Genomic DNA, 13830 nt, shown 5'->3' with positions numbered 1-13830 from the left:
GATCAGGCCTTGGTTGCATCTTCCAATGACGGATGCTCTCTAGCCATCTTGGAGACATGCGTACAGGTGGTGTTTTACGCACCGGAGAGCCCTCCGGGGAAACCTGCACAATTTGTATTCCCATTGAAGAGGAAGAAGCAGATGAGGAAGAACTCCGAATAGAATGCGGAGATCCAGAAGCTGGAGTCTGCACCTCTCTGTGAACCAACTGTCTTTCTCTTGACGCCGACTTCCTCGACGTCGAGTCAGAATGCGCCACCACTGAAGAATCTTGGTGTGGAGAGAATCGGACCACTGAAGATCTGTCCACAGATGCCCTTGACTGCAGGCCGTGTGACACAGACCTTGGAGGGTCATCCAATACCCTCGACGCCGACTCAGACCTTGACAAAGACCTATGAGAGGTCCGAGAGGCTGATCTGGAATGCCTCGACGCCTAACGTGAGACAGGTGGCGGAGACCTCGACGCCGACTTCCTCGACGTCGAACATTTTCTCGACGCCGACCGGACCTTTTCAAGCCTCGAGCCCGAGGCATGCCTCGACGTCGAACCATGTCTCGACGGCGACCTGGATCGTCTTCTCTTCTCAGGTCTCGACGTCGTACCTTCATCTCTCGACGTCGATCTGAATTTTTCTCTCGACGTCGACCTCACTCTTCCTCTCGACGTCGACCGCACTCTCTCTCTCTCGACGTCGAACGCCTTGCTCTCGACGTCGTCCTCACAGCAACCGACACCAGATGTCTCGACGTCGACAAGCTTCTCGACGGCGACCTCGATCTCTGCTTCGACGCCGACTTATGCCTCACCAGTGATGTCTTCGACGTCGATGCAGTTTTCTCTGGTCTCGACGTAGACGGCGATCTAGGTTTTGACGCCGCACTTACTTTCTCCGACGTCGACGATTCCTGATGTTGTTTTTTCTTGCTTTTACCTTCAGGAGAAGCAGATCTTGAACGTTTTGACTGAGAAGAGGGCCTTCCAGATGACAATACACTCCTTACCCCCTTTTCACGACGTCCTTCTCTCTCCATAAGCCCCAAAAGCCGAACCTTGTCTCTTTCCTTCAAAGTTCTGCTGGAAAGCTTGAGGCAATGATAACATTTTTCCACATCATGTGTGGAAGGTAGACAAACCACACAAATAGAATGAGGATCTGTTTTAGACATTTTCTTCCCACAGGAAGGACAGTTATAGAATAAAGGTGGCATAACTGACTAAACATTCTTTGAAGATTTAGTCAGAAAAGGTAGAAAAACACCACCAATAACCAATACTGTCAAAAAAGACAAGAAAAAAACAAATTCTGACTGAAAACAGTCAAATTCAGCCGTGCTCAAGTTCCAGGTCCCTCACAGAACAAGCCGGAAAAAAGAACTGACCCAACTGTCACCTGTGGTGCATGATGGGAACAGAGTTCCCTTGGAGGCCTTAAAGGCAAAGTGTTCAGATTCTCTGAGGCCTTAAAGGCAAGGTGTCAGTCTGATTTTCTGTACAGGGATAGTTTTTCTGTATGCAGCCTTCTTAGGCTAATTGCCTTTTATTACAGATTCTTTGATGAAAATAAAAGGTTTTTTGCTGATTATGGAATGCTTTTTAGGCTCATGCCTGTTTATTGCATTGTTTATATAGTTTATTTTCATACTGCAGAAAATATGTAATGATGGCTTTATTAGCCCATGGGTTATGTTGGGCTGCATATTATTGGTTTATACATGTATATGTGTATAATTTGTTTAGTACTATGTACTATTGTTATATATTTACACATATATATGTATTTTATTATGTGTTCCGGGTTCCCGCTCATGGACGGAGATTATTCAGTGCTTATGACTATTAATGAGTATCCCCTGGAAGAGAAGTCACTCATGGTCAGATGACGATGGCTCAGATGGTCTGTTCACGTGTTGAGCACTTCGGCCAGGTGATTGCGACTACACAAATGTGGTGGTCCTGAGCCCCGGACCAGCGTCACAAAACCTCTCTGCAGAGAAGAGACAACACCTCTTCTCCCAGTTTATTGATGTCCCACATCGCTGTCGTGTTGTCTGTGAAAACATTGACCAAGGGACTGTGATGGGAAGAAAGGAAGGAAGGCCTTCAGAGTTATAAGTATTGCCCATAATTCCAACAGACTGATAGGTAGGCTCTGTACTTCTAGTGACTAGAGGCCTCTTCTTTCCAAATCCTCCAGATGAGCTCACCACCCTAGGGTAGAAGCATTCTTGATAAATGTGGCTACCAGAGGTGAAGAGCAAAACAATTTGCCTTGATACAGGTTGTTGTTTGTCTCAACCATTGCAGATAGACTGCTATGTTCCTTTTGATGCCTGCGTGCAGTGCTCCAACGTGTTGAAACTACTGCTTGTGGAGGCATCACTGGAGACCCCTCATATGCCAGTGTGCAGGAGTGGCCAACAGAATGTAGGAGGCTAGCAGACCAGGCAGGCATAAGACTGTCAGGACTGGAATGACCCCTCCATTCAGAAGCATCAGAATCATAGCCAGAATGTCTTGAATCCTCTAAGGTGGAAGGAAGGCTTGACTCAATGTGGTATCCAATACTGCCCCCTATAAATATTATGCGTTGAGAGGGCACCAACGGAGACTTGGCTTTGTTGATTGAAAAGCTGAGGTTTTACAAAAGCAGTCATTTCTTGTAAGTAGTGAAACAGCAACTTGGGGTCTTGGCTTTGATTAGCTAGCCTTTCAGGTAAGGGAATACAGTCTTTCAGGTAAGGGAATACCCTTCATTGTGAGGGGTGCTGCTACAACTGCTGTGGAGCGAACGTGAGGCCAAATGGCAGGATTTTGAACTAATAGTGTTCTGATCCTACAATACAGCGGTGATACTTTCTGTGTGTCTCAGGCTAGGCATGTGGAAATAGGCATCCTGTAGATCAAAAGACACCATCCAGGCTTCCACATTCAGTGCTAATAGAACCTGAGCTAGGAACAACATTTTGAACTTCACTTTTTTGAGGAATCAGTTCAAAATCCTGAGGTCTAGGATCGGTTGTAAGCTGCCATCATTTTTCTACAATTTGTAAGACCCAAAGGCTGACATGATGGACTTCCATTTTTGAAGAAAATAGGATATGCGTCCTCCAACTGGTTGATAATGATCTGATATAAAAAGAACTAGGGCTGCTTCCCTGCTGTTGCTGGGGAAGAGTAAGAGGGTTGGGAGAGAGGAATAGTTTGCTTTTGTCCTCGACTATGTCCCTGTTGATGCCTGTAAAGCGGATTGGACTATTTCTGTTGTAGAGCGGTCTGCTCCAAAAGGAAAATCCCCAGCATAATCCTCTACATTTTTTGTATGGTCTGTAGTCTCTTAATTGGAATTGAAGACCCAAGGATCTAGCTGTTGCCTTGCAAATCTTCGATTGTTCAAGAGCAGAGGCCGCCTCTGCTCCAAAAAGGTGGGAGCCATCAAATGGTAGGTCCATTAGTGTTGTTTGGATTTCCTGCGAAAAGCCTGAATTCTTGAGCCAACCATGGTGATGAAGGGATACCCATGAATCCATAGCCCTGGCTACTGAATCCTTTGTATCCAGACCTAACTGGAGAATTTGTCTGGCAGCTGCTTGTCCATCTGCAACAAAGTGCCCCCAAAGATCTTCTAAAAGGCTCGGGGTGACTTAGGCAGTATCCAGTAGCGCGTGTACATATCTGCCTAGCAAGCAAGTTCCATTAAGGGATTTTAGTGCCATACTACCTGCTGACAAAACTTTCTTTGTAATATGCTCCATCTTTTTATATTCTCCATCTACTGGGGTTTTGGACGAACGTAAGGACTGAACTACTAAGCTTTTGGGAGAAGGTCTAGCTGATAGAAATGTGGGACCTCCTAGTGCTGGTTTGCATCTTCTAATGACTGATCTAAAGACTGCAGTAGAGGTACTTGGTTTTTCCCAAATTGCTAGTATATAGGCTCAGTGAGTGCCTTGTTCAATGGTAGAAGAGGCTCAGATGAATGTATAATAATGCAGGACTTCAGTTAAAATATTAGATTGTAGTTCGGCTATAGGTAGATTTAAGTCCAATATATCAGCTGCTCTCCTTACTACAGAATGACAAGAGGTGTCTTCTGGAGGAGGAACGCCTGATGGAGATAGGAGCTCACATTCCACAGATGCATCTAAGTCACTAGCATCTTTCAGGCCCTTCTAGAGATGATTGGTCATCTTCATCAATATTTCTATCATGTGGATCATCCTGATGCTCAAAGTCACCCACTTCAAGTCTTTCCTCTAGAAATCTTTGCGCGTCTCTTTTTGACCTGTGAGGCCTCATAGGCAGTGTATGTGAATGCGGTTTTGAGGCAGGCAAAGATAAAGGTTAAACAGGAGGAAGCATAGGAGTAGCCGATAGCATTGGAGGCTGCGGGCTGATGGAGTGTCCTATGGCCATGATGCTGTCGATTGCGGCGCCGGTTAGAAAAACGAAGGGATGTCCTTCTCGACACCGATCCTGTAGATGCACAAACCGGTAGAGGATTTGTCCAAGATACTTGCGGCAAAAGGTAGAAAGGAGTGAACGTTGTAGACTGAAACAGGGTCTATGTTACAGGATAGGGGACCCATGGGGCCAAGAGGCAATCCAGTGGGAATCATGGCTCTACTAAACATACTGAACATGGCATTCAGAATATTTGAAGGATTAATCCGCAGAGAAGGAAATTTGGGGTATTTGGTTTATAACTGGGGCCTTGGAGAGGTGGAACTGGATCCGAAGCTGGTATCGGTTCGTTCGACACCGGTGGCGTCAGGTCAATTGGTGTCGACACTGATATGCTTTCATCTTGCGGAGGGTGTTCGATTCTGGACGAGGTGGGGTCGCCTGTCTCAGAGAAGGTAACGTAACTTACTCAGGGCATGGACAGTAGTCCTATGCTCAGTATGAGGACATACTTGGTGTGCCCCTCTAGGTAAGAGAATGGGCCTAAGCCTCTGCACTTGCCAGTTGCATGTGACAATGGGGTGGAAAAAAGTCAGGAGGATACCAGTTACACATGCACTCGATTTGCAGGGGGACATTCCTGTTGCAACTCAAGATTTTCCCTTTTTTTAAATTACATTTATCTTCCATTTTATATATAAAGAAAGAATAAAAAATGTTACCTTTGAATATGCTTATATTTAACTGATGTTTATCTCTGTTAAAAAGAGTTAAAATTCCGGGATCCCATAGGTGGCAGACCGATTAGTTGTTTGAATTTAACAAAGACAAAAGTAGTAAAGAAGTGGTTTTGCTGACATATACCATGCTTTTTTGCAGCAATTTGTGTGTGGAAGCAGGCTCCGAGGAAGTTGAATGTATCCATCCAGTTACTCTGAAGTCGCTGCAGGAGTAATTTGTGTAAAGTAAGTAACATGAATTGTCCCTTCGCACCTTACCCAATTGTGATTTTTGGGTCTAAAGTATGCCAAATGACTGTAATTACTCCTTCCACACACGGAAATGTTTTGACTACATTTATTTACCTGTGTTGCTTGCTTTTTAAGCAGACGTTGGGTGTTTAGGTCAACATTTTTTTTGAATGGAATTCTGGCAGAATGGAACAAAATACATTGTCACACTGAAGCAGTGAAGAATTGTGCGTGTTGGAGGAGCTATTTATTGTCATATATGGCCGGGTCCTTCCTGCAGACATAGAATAGCAGGCTGCCTCTCTTCCTCTGGATTGGTGTCTTTTCTGTTGCTAACTAGGTCTGTCGTGTTGAGGCTGCTGCCTGCTGGGCCAGGAGGACTTCCTACAAGTCAACCTTTGATCTGCTGTCCCCTCTCTCCTGGCACATCACTATTAATTCTGCTGCTAGTACCCCTGCCAAAGCAGACAGATCCACCTCCATGTCCCCAAATAAACAAAAAGTAATGAAAAATGACTTATTAAAAACCAAAACTGGTCAAAACAAAAACAGAAGAAAAAAAAAATCAAGACACAATCGAAGAAAACTGGTTTAGTTTACCAATGATGAACTCACTTTGATTCACCACAGTGGAACCAGGCTGACTTTGGGGACTTAATCCTTCACTGGGCTTTACACCAGGAGGTGAGACATCCATTTTCCCGCCTACCGCCTCGCGCTCATCAGCACGTCCCTCTCCACCGCCGCGGGACCGGGCTGACTTTGGGGACTCCATCTCCCACAAGGTTTTACGCCAGGAGGCACTGATGTCCATTTGCCCGCCTCCCACCTTTTGCCCAGCGCTTATTAACGTGTCACTCTTCCACAGCTCAGGACACTTAGATTCACCGCCGTTGGACCTGGCTGCTTTGGGGACTCCAATTCCCACTGGGCTTTGCACCAGGAGGCACTGACGTCCATTTTACTGCCCTTGCCTTTCGCCAAGCTCTTATCAGCACATTATCCTCCCACAGCGTGGGCTACGCCTGTTCCAAGGGCAAGCCAATCCACACCCGTTGGAACCCAGAGGATGTTGGGCTGGGCCACCTCTTTAAAACCTTGCCCAAAAGGAACTGTAGTTATAGTCTATATTTGTATGGCCCTACCTGTTATGTTTTAACAGGCTGTGTGCTAGAACAGGGGAGTGTTTGCTGCTGACTTTTCGATCCCGACTTAATTGGATCTATAACGTGTAAGTCTAAATGAGAAAGATGAAGGTTGCAGATGTGGCCAACCGTCCCCCCACTGCAAAGAAAGGTTGCAAATCAACAGGCAGGAACTGTGTTATGGACAGAATTGATGGCCTTTTGGAGGAAGTAGGCGAGTTAGAGAGGATAACCAGTGTCCATGATATCCAGTCTAGTGTGTCCTCAAATGTAGATAAACTACTGGAGGTGATCGAGGGTTTGAGGGACGAGTTCAGAGATCTGAGATCGGTTATAAAAACTCTGGAAGGGAAAACTGACACATTCATGATGTAAAAGAGTTATCTCGCCTGTTGAGGTCCCTGGGAAAAACAAGAGTATACCCGCCCACATTCCTCCTTTGGCACAGGTGGACATGCACCCAAGATCTCAAGTTACTTACCTAGTAAAGGGTTCTGTGGCCTGGCCGCCTACTCCCCAACACTAGTGGACTAGAAGAAACCACACAAAAGCAGTCACTTCGATCCGGAAGGCTGGGGGGACTTTGGATGGACAGCTGGAATCTAGGGAATCCAGATATAGGTGGGTACAATATGGGGAATGTAGTGATCATGACAAATCTTCGGATTCTTACAACCATCAAAGAAGAGGGTTAGTACAGAATGGAACTCAGATATGTAGACCACCACTCTTGTACCAGGGCCAGATTTACTTTGCCCATGTTCCCACGGCCCAAGACTAACAGCCCAGTGATCGAACTGGCATAGCAGGTTGGGTGCTGTTGATTAAGTAAAATCGCCACTTGGGAAGCCTGTAGTTAGCCAATACAGGAGAATGGAGCTATAGCAACAGACGCTATGGAAAGAGAGAGCCCCCTGATTGCTGGGGAAGGGCATAACTTAACCGGGCCAAATGTAATTAGCTGTCTGGCCGGCAGAAGTGGGGTCAGTCACCTGTCAACCCCTGTTTAGTGAAAGAGGTACTTACTTCTAGTAACCAGATAACCCTAAAGATTGCACCAAAATGCAAATTAAAATTTTGACCTGGAATGTGTCCGGGAAAGCGCCCAAGTTGGAGGATGCGAACTGGGGATAGTTCATACACGAGTACGACATTTGTCTCCTACAGGAGACTTGGAGCACCTCCCAGTCATTAGAAACGGGTACACCACTTTTTGCCCCCCCCGGCAATCAAGTCAACTAGTGGGAGGACCTATGGGGAGCCTGGCAATGTGGGTAAGGACAGAATTGCAACGTTCAATAAGAGTCCTACCAGTTATATACTTGGATGTATTGGCAGTCAGGGTGGACTTTTAAAGTGGCAATTCCCTGGTGCCATTTAATGTGTACAACTGGGTTGATGGTCGAAATGAGGAAACTACAACTATAAGCATCTTATAGGATTTCTTCACAGAATACAAGGAAAAGTGGAGGTTTTAGCTGCTGGCGATCTAAACTACCCTTTTGATCCATTGTGTCTTCCGATTTAAATAAAACAACTAAGCAGGATGGAAGATAGGGAGCTTCCTACACTAAAATGGTCTCTTAAGGGTCACACAGCTGCTTACACTAACCCATAAAATTAGATCTGAGAGCAGCTAATGGGAGAACTATGTCAGACATTGAGGGCAGACACATTTAACAGGACAGACCACACCAGTCAAATTAACTATTTTTTAATCAGCCCGAAGGGTTGCCATTTTTGCATGATATGGTAGTTATCGAAAGGGCTGATAATGACCACAATGCCCTTAGTCTATCGTTGTTGGGTGCCCTAGCTTACGTACCCCAAACCCCAAGTCAGTATGTCAGACTCTCAAATAATGAAATAGACAACATATGGGGACGTGGGGATGGGTTGAAAAGCACCCAGAGGTCCTGGGGGTACTTTTAACAAGGTTATGGAGCAGGTAGAGATACAGGATAGCTTGCATGCAGAGGAAAGAGGCTTGATTAAGAGATCTTTTAGTGAAGGATACTATGCGTGCTCCTAGGATCCAGAACGAAGCGCCCTGATACACCAATGCTTGTAGGGTGGCTGAAGCTGGGCTTCTGTTAGCAGCCAAAACAAAAAAAAAGACCCCTTCTTGTGCAGTGTAGGGCAAACTATAAAAAAAGAACTGGTAAATGCTAAGAGGGACTGGGAAAATGGACGTTGGGATGAGTTGTCTCTCGCCATGAGTACTAAGGATAATGAAAGGTTCTCAACCTCTGTGGCACTGACTGACTGAATATTTTTAAAGCGCGCTTATGCCGAGGCGTCTTGGCGCTATAGAAAAGGAGAAAATACTGATAGCGATTAAGGCATAGAAAAGAGCCAGGTTTTTAGCGCCTTCCTAAAACAGAATCTGCTCGTGTCGGAGCGTAGCGCAATGGGCATGGTGTTCCACAGTTTCGATGCCTGAAAGGAAAAGGATTTGCCGCCCCATCGGGCTCTCTTTATTCTTGGCAGACAGATTAGATCTTGGCTGCCAGATCTTAATGTGCGTGACGGCACATAGCGAGAAAAGAGATTAGTAAGATCCTCAGAACCTTTTCCATTGAGAGATTTGTGGACCAAACAGAGGGCTTTAAATTGGACTCTGCGCCTGACAGGGAGCCAATGAAGTTCCCGTATGGCCTGAGATGTCGGGTGGCGTTTAGGGAGGTCAAGTAAGACTCTGGCTGCCGCATTTTGGATTGACTGGAGCTTCGCAAGCTGTTTTTCCCCCATACCTAGATACAGTGCATTACAGTAGTCTACACGTGACATTATCAAAGCTCCCATCACAGTTTTCCTTAGAGTGAGAGGTATATATGGTAGGATTTTCCGGAGAACTTTGATAGTGTAGAAACAGGCCGATGTAACCTGATTTGCACTGTACAGGAAAGTTCCTTGTCCATCATGAAGCCAACATTTCTGACCTTTTTGGCTGGGACTGGGCATGTACCAGCTTCTGGGGGCCACCAGAGATGACTCCAGATGTATGGTTTTTGGCCAAACTCAATCACTTCAGTTTTTTCGGTATTTAGTTTTAAAAAGTTTTCGCTCATCCAGCTCATAACGTCTGAAAGACAGTTTCTAAAGCGTTCTGCTGTGGCTTCCACTGTCTGAGAAAGAGACTCCACTAATTGTGTGTCATCGGCGTAGGACACTAGACGCAGGGCATGTGATTTTATTAGTGCTGCAAGGGGGGTAACATACACGTTGAATAATGTAGGTGAAAGAGCTGACCCCTGGGGTACGCCGCACGGGAGGGAAAATTCTCCGGATTGGAGACCTCCCCAATGGATTTGCTGCAGTCGGGCATCTAAGAAAGACTTGAGTAGGGTAAAGGCAGTGTCTGTAATGCCTAGTGTTCCAAGTCTATTCAGTAGGACCCCGTGATTCACAGTATCAAATGCTGCCGTTAGGTCTAATAGAATCAGGGCAGCTCTTCCCCCATTGTCCATAATCCTCCGGATATCCTCTGTTGCCATAATTAAGGCGGATTCCGTAGAATGACAAGAACTGAAACCATGTTGCGTGGAGTCTAGTAGGTTGTTATGATCTATATACTGCATGAGCTCCTGATTCATGGCTCTTTCAAGAATTTTGGCCGGTAAGGGAAGACAAGATATCGGCCTATAGTGCTTGGGTTCCATGGGGTCTAGGGTGTCTTTTTTAAGAATGGGCCTTATACATGCTTTCTTCCAACTGACGGGGAATACACCAGAGCTTATGACCTCGTTAAGCAGAGGGGTCAGTGTGGAGCCGATTGTCTCAGGTACCAAGTGTAGTATGTACGGGGGGCAAGGGTCCAAAGGTGATACTGATTTTGTCTGGATTAATAGGCTCGCCACCTGTGTTTCGTCTAAATGTGAAAAACGTGAAAATTTATTTGTGCCTGGTACTGTATCTTCTCTATGGCTAGTTGATGTTCTGATGGATGAGGTGTGTAAATCATCATAGACTGCCTGAACTTTTTGCTGGAAGAACTGTGCCAGATTTTCCACAAAGTTCTGATCAGGGGCAAATATAGTGTCACGGGGACTCTTAGCTAGATGTGCGACTGTTTTAAATAATTCCTTAGAGGAATTTGAGGCCTCTTGAATTTTTTTTAGTAAAGAAGGCCGATTTAGCCTGTTCTATCTTTGTCTTATATTCAAGTAGGACTCTAGTATATTCTTTCCTATTTTGGCAGCTATAGTCAGATCTCCAGATCCGCTCATAGCGACGGCATTTCAGTTTAATTAATTTGACGTCAGGCGTGTACCAAGGTGACGTGACTGAGTGTCTTCTAGGTTTCTTTGATTTCTCTGGGGCCAGTTCGTCAATCGCTAGGCTAATCCAATCATTGAAATTATTTGCCCCACTGTTACTGTCATAAGTTCCAGGTGATGGAGGTTTTCTGGATAGAACATTAGCAAGTTGATTAGCTTGAAGCTTCTTCCAGGGTCGGGTTTTGACTGGGGGACGATGATCCCTACGGCGAGTGGTAGAAAGATTAGTTTGTAGATTAAAGAAAATGGCTGCATGGTCAGACCATGGGACTGGCAGAATAGAAGTTATCGTAATATGGTTTATTATTTGTAAAGATACCGTCGTATGGCCCGCTATGTGCGTAGGTTTTAAAACTATCTGATCCAACCCAAAGCTTTGGAAATTGTCAATTAGAGTAGCAGCTTCATTGTTATTATTTTCCTCTAGATGAAAATTGAAGTCACCTAAGACCGTGAAGGAAACCTAATCAAGGGTGGATTCCAGAAAGGTATGGAGCGCATTAATAAAGGGGGCTCTTGAACCCGGGGGTCTGTAGACTAGTAGGCCTGAAAATATTAGTTGATTACTATCCTTGATATAGAAGGTCATAGTTCCTGCCTCCAAACCTAGTTGTGGAAGAACGCTTACTTTAAAATAGGAACGGTGAATTATTACAATTCCGCCTACCATTGAGCCAGTTCTATTCGTTTGAACCACCGCGTAGCCATTAGGAACAGCTATATTCTAGTCAGGCCCTGACGAATCAGACGCCCATGTTTCCGTGGGAAAAACGAGGTCAACAGAGTTATCTGTTATTAATGCCCCTAACTCGTGTTTGTTTCGACATTGATCTTACATTTAATAAGATGTTTTTTAACGTTATGTGGTTGTTAACAGTGTGGCTATCCGTACTCACTGGTTGGTGACCCTGAGATACAGATATAGGTGCACTCTTTAGGAGAAATCCACAGGAGGAGCAGTTAGAGGCATTTACAATACCATGGTCAAGCAAGATGGTCGGATGGTCACAAATTTTAGGATCTAACTTTAGCAGTTCATCTTTAGAGAAACTTATTGTGGAGAAATGAGCAGAGATTTGGGCGCTGGGCGCGGGTTCGGCGCGGACGGGCGCAGACGGGCTTTCCTTTGGCGCGCCCGCTGCGCTCGTCCGCTGCGCGTCCGGCAGAGCATTGGGCTAAAAAGGCTCTTGCCCGGAAGTCGCGGCAGCTAGAGCGTGTCATCAACCAGTCCTAGGATGGCGGCTCTGCAGACTCCGAAGGCCCGGAGTTACCCTACTTACCCTCCGCAGCAAACGGGACTTCCCGCGGCGGAACAGGGATACGGGTAGTTAGGTAAGTGCAAAGACAATTATTAAATCAATTGTACAAGTGCTGTGGCAATTTTCTAAAAAGTATCACCAATATTTACAAAGCGTAGTAATCAAGATTAAAAGATCGCGGCGATGTAGCAGCAATAATGAAGATGGTCAGAGACCTAGGCGGGAGAGATTCAGTGCGCTAGTCGCTTCAATAGATTATTCCTTCTTCCATGAGAGATTATGGCCGTAGGAAGGCATTATAATTTTTTGTGCAACCCAAGGACTGGGTATCTCACTTTAGCAATCTGTACTCTTGTAGCAAGGACCCAGCATGGGTGGGTATAGACCCTTTTTTTGGCAGCCAAGCTAAAAAAAATCAGAGGCAACTGTAGCTAAAGCACCAGGCCCGATCGGATTCAAAACAAACTTTTTAAATCACATCTGGAAATTTGGGGTCCCTATACGAATCATTTTTTAAATTCCATTCTAAAGGGTATGAAGAGTCACACCACCTGCCTCACTGCAGAGATAATCCCAATTTATAAGAAAGGCGAGCATAGTGTGCTGAGTAACTATCCTCTTTTTAGTTTAATCGATGCTTCACAGAGATTTTTTGTAAGCAAGTTTCAGCGCACCTCTTAGATTGGATTGAGGAGAAAAATGTAATATCTGACCTCCAGGCCAGGTTCGGAAGCGGTACCAGCACGGTTGACCCGATTTTCCCGATGTAATTGTCTTTTTTGGAAAAACAACAGGGGCAAACTATTTGTCACCTTTGTTGACTTGCATGCAGCTTTCGACCTAGTCCCTAAGGCATTGCTTGGTCAATCTTAGATAAGATGAGTATCCCTGCCAATCTATTGCCAATCCTTAGCTGGCTCCACGCACGTGTCCGGTGTCTCGGACTCAAACAACTTGTTGACACCCCCACCCACTCTGCCGGACACACGCTCGACCCTATCTTCACCTCCAGCAAGCACATCTCCTTCGATCACACCACTGCTCTCCATTGGACGGACCCCAGCTGCGTTCACTTCAACTACAAAAAGACCACGACCCACAACACCCAACAACCCATTCCTCGAAGAAACTGGAACAAAATCACCACCGACCAGCTTTTTACATCGCTTCACCAAAACCCTCCTGTCAAATCATCGGACCCAAACCAAGCAGCCACCAACCTCACACAATGGATCACCTACAGCGCCGACGAACTAGCACCCTTGAAAATCCATCTAATCAAGCAAGGTAGCAAAAAAGCCCCCTGGTTCAACGATGACCTTAAGTAATCCAAGAAGCTCTGTCGCACGCTAGAGAAAGCCTGAAGAAAAAACCCAACCACTGACAACCTGGCCACCTTCAAGAACGCCACCCGCAAACACCACCAACTGATCCGATCCACCAAGAAATCAGCATTCAAGGACACCAACACCCAAAACAGCAAGGAACTATTCAACATCGTCAAAGAATTTACCAACCCCACCGCCGGCACCAACGACATCACTCCCTCCCAAGACCTCTGCGACTCTCTATCCTCATTCTTCCACAACAACATCGCCGACATACATAACAGCTTTCAAAACCAGTCCGAAGACCAGTCCACTCCACCCACCTCCGAACCAAAACCGCACTCTAACAACCTTTGCACCTGGAACCCAATCACCACCGAAGACACCATCCGCCTGATGAACTCCATCCACTCAGGATCGCCAACCGACCCATGTCCCCACC

The 13830-nt window shown here is 45.8% G+C and overlaps 1 protein-coding gene across 4 annotated transcripts in view; it reads right to left on the bottom strand.

Annotated features, from left to right (window-relative positions):
- SCAP (SREBF chaperone) overlaps positions 1 to 13830 on the bottom strand; it is a 678128-nt gene that overhangs the window by 15235 nt on the left and 649063 nt on the right. The window lies entirely within an intron of this gene.

Source organism: Lissotriton helveticus, chromosome 10 (genome assembly GCF_964261635.1).
Source record: "Lissotriton helveticus chromosome 10, aLisHel1.1, whole genome shotgun sequence".
Lineage (NCBI taxonomy): Eukaryota > Metazoa > Chordata > Amphibia > Caudata > Salamandridae > Lissotriton > Lissotriton helveticus.
Note: the sequence above shows the minus strand (reverse complement) of the source record. Positions and strands in the feature narration are given on the sequence as shown.